We start from the raw sequence: 3,827 nt of genomic DNA, 5'->3' as shown, positions 1-3,827 counted from the left end.
CGTACGTCGTCGTCGCGTTCTCCGTCTCGTCCGCGTCCGTCGTCCGTCCGTCCGTCCGTCTCGTCTCGTCGTCGTACTCCTACCTCCTCTACTCTCTCTCTCTCTCTCTCTCTCTCTCTCTCTCTCTCTCTCTCTCTCTCTCTCTCTCTCTCTCTCTCTCTCTCTTCACACACCGTCTCTGTTCCTCTCTTCTCCTTCTCTTTCTTCTTTTTTTCTTCTTAACGGGCGCGACACTTTGCTTAGCCGGCCGTTTAGGTGTCTACTTGGTTGGACTCTCACTGGCCGGATAGCGGCGAGCTGTAATAGCTACTAGTTGGCTAGCTGGTTGACTTGTATCACTGATGATAGACAGTGGAATCTTCTTTTCTTCGTGCGGTTGCTCCTCGCCGTTCTTGTCGCACCCGCGGCGCCGCGCCTCACTCCGTCTCGCTCGAACGTACGTACGCACGTTCGCGAGGTAGACGAGAGCGAGGATGCACAACACCCTCCGTTATATGTATCTCGCAATTAAAGCACGGCCGCCCCCGGCCGGCCGCCCCTGTGCTGCCGTACCACCAGGACAGGCTAGACAGTGGAAGAGAGAGGGCGATTGAACGGCGAGGAGCGACGAGGAGGGGTTACGGCGACGTACGTACGTCCGTCGATGTGGACGTACCTGGCCTGACGACCGTGCCGTGCTGTGCGTACGTGCGATTAACAGGCGTGTATTTAAGATTTCACTGGCGCATACGACAGAGGCCCTCGCGAATTGTAACACTGGCTTCCTCCCAGCAATTACTGCGGCGACTCCTAGTTTTAGATCGATTCTCCTACGGTACGTACCGCCGTACGCCGCGAGGGGTCGGAAGGGCCGCTCTGCACGTACCACCCTGCACCCTCTCCTATCATCCACCCTCCCATCTCGCCACCTCCCCATCGCCGCCTGAAATCCTAGGAAACCTCGCCCCGAGAACGCCACGACAGTCGACCCTGCAACTACGTAGGAATACCACCCCCGAGGATACAGCGAAGATCGCATTGAGAGATCTCGAGGGATGAGATCTCTCTGAGGATAAACGCGATTCTAGACAACGATAAACTCAACTGATGCCCGTTTTAATGTAGATTAACTTTAATCTTGGTTCAACTTATTCTTCATCTTTTCCTATTTCTTATAGAATAAGAAAAGTAAGTTGAACCGAGATTAAAATTAAACACATTGTTAGAAACTTATTAGGACATGAATAGATAAAAGGACAGATAAAAGGAATTTTTCCTTCGAAAATTGATGAATAGGTATTTTCTTGACCAAGAGTTGAAATGGAAGATATCGAATGGAAGTACATGATTTCAGATCAAACAGTTAACACAAGAGAGACATTCCTAAGACTATCTTTTAAGCTTAATCTACAATGTATTTTTTGCTTTCTGTTTCTTGTTTTTTACCTCTTGTTTTTTTACCTTCTTTGTGATCATTTTATCGGCAATCGCATTTCTTTTTACACTTAACTCTTGAAGTTCCTCTACTTTTATTTTGGTTACAGAAAACGAAAAAACTGAGTAGGAGACATAAAGGCAAAAAATAAAAAATGATAAAAAGCAAGAAACAAGAAACAAAGAGCACATTGTAGATTAATAAAAACTTTAATATTTCTAAAAATATTTCATATATATATATATTTTTTTATTATTTGAAAACTGACTTTTAAATTTTGTAAATTTTCTTCAGAAATATAATAGAATAAGAAGTCTTAAAATATATAATACATATATATAATTTCAGAATTCGCATATATAAAAAAATTTTAAGAGAGATATAGACTTTTGCAATATATTTTTAAATGTTCAATTTATATTAAAAAATCTAAGAAATTTTGAAGAATACTATTTTGAAGAATAAAATTTATATAGAAACCCTGAAAAATAATATGAAAAATTTAAAGAAAAATTTTCAAGGCTGATAAATATAATCTTTTTTATTTAATATTCAGAGCATATATTATTTAAAAACTAACGTTTGATAATATATGAAATAATATATTTTAATCAAATACAAATAGATCAAGAGGCCATTCTAGTGATTTTGTTACTCATAGCGACAAATATGAATATATATATATATTTAATGAAATATATATATATTTAAGCCCGATCGCGATCATTTGAAGGAGAAATAGGCTTTCCAAAATTGCAGATTTTGATTTTGTTATTAAAAGCGTCAAAGTTGAATGTTGTTGTAATCGATAATTAATATTCTTAGTCTAAGATAGGCGAATTTCTATACTCCTCAGAAGAAGGATTTACATGAAGTAAGAAAATTGTATAAAAAAATTGTATGTTCGGGTAGGTATGGCTGCCTTTATGACCATCTAAAAGAGAAATATGGGAATCATTTCTCGATAATCAATATCAAAATTAAGTAGTAGACAAAAATTCATTCTCGTCGATTTTTTTTCAGAAAAAATTTGTCACTTTGACAACTCAGTATAGCGATCTCTTGCACTCTTCTGAGGGGAGAATATGGAAGTCTGCCTGTCTTGGAAAAAGGATATTAACTATCGATTGCAACAACATTCAACCTTAACGCTTTCGATAAAAAAAATCAAAATCTGCAACATTTTAAAAAGTCTCTCTTCAAGCGACCGCGACTTAAATATATATATATTGTTTTTATGTTTTACATGAAATAAAAGGTTACCACTTCCCATACTTATCGCTATGTAACAAAATCACTACAGTGACTTCTTGGTCTAAAAGAATTTATTGTAAAAAGATGTGTTAAACTATGAGCGTATCATGAAATTGTTTTCGAGAAGCGGGGAGAGGGGGGTTAATCAAGTCAATTCAGGGATGTATCATGCACCAATCAAAATGACAAAAAAGGATTTTACTATTGTACTGAAGAGAACGTTACTACACCATTTTGTTATTATAATTTTTAATATTAATGAATTCCGTTTGGATATTTTTACAACTTTTAATGTTTGCTCGTATCTCATTTTGAAGAAGAAGAATGTTTTGTACATCATAATTTTTATTTATTTTTTTTAAAGAAGGATAATACAGTTACTACAAGAATTATAACGTATTGTTTTTCGTGACAAAAATCTTACGAAAATTTTTTATTTCTATTTCTCACATATTTTGTCAAACTAACAGAAATATTAAAAATTACTTAATATAAAATTACTTTTATAACGAGAAGAAAAAAAAATTTTATGTAAAAAACTTACACAAATTCAAAATTGTAAATGTTTTTTATATTTAAAAATGAAAGAAAGGATATAATCTCAAATAAATTAATTTAATATAAAAACATATAATGTATTATTTGAAACATCCAATTTTGATTGATCTTGGCTTTTTTTATCGTATTTGATGAAAGAAAGGAATTCGATAGAATATGTACATCACCAATTCAAAATAAAATATTCTCACTAATAAAGTAGTGAAAAATTATTAGACACCAACCGATATGAGTGGATATATACTATCAGAATATGCGCTAACGGGACCGTCTCAAAATGAAATTAAAAAATTTCGGAGGAGTTTGACCCCTCACCCCCAACCCTTCCCCCCTGGATACGCCCATGTGTTAAGCGTACAGTCGTTCCTTCATTGCAATTCACTTGCATATATGCGCATTTTGTGTTTCTCCGATACGTAAGAAAATTCATCACCCTTGTTTACAACACACGCATCGTCATGGCGATGCGTTGGGCAACGTATAAATAAGTGCGTTTGTGATATCTACACGTCAATGCATGTAAGTTTGTCGACCAGTTCAATACCCCATTTATGTTATATTTTTTTATAATCATACGACATACGTAATACGTCAAACGAAT

Source organism: Atta cephalotes (genome assembly GCF_000143395.1).
Source record: "Atta cephalotes unplaced genomic scaffold scaffold00031, whole genome shotgun sequence".
Classification (NCBI taxonomy): Eukaryota; Metazoa; Arthropoda; class Insecta; order Hymenoptera; family Formicidae; genus Atta; species Atta cephalotes.
This window is presented reverse-complemented; position numbering follows the sequence as displayed.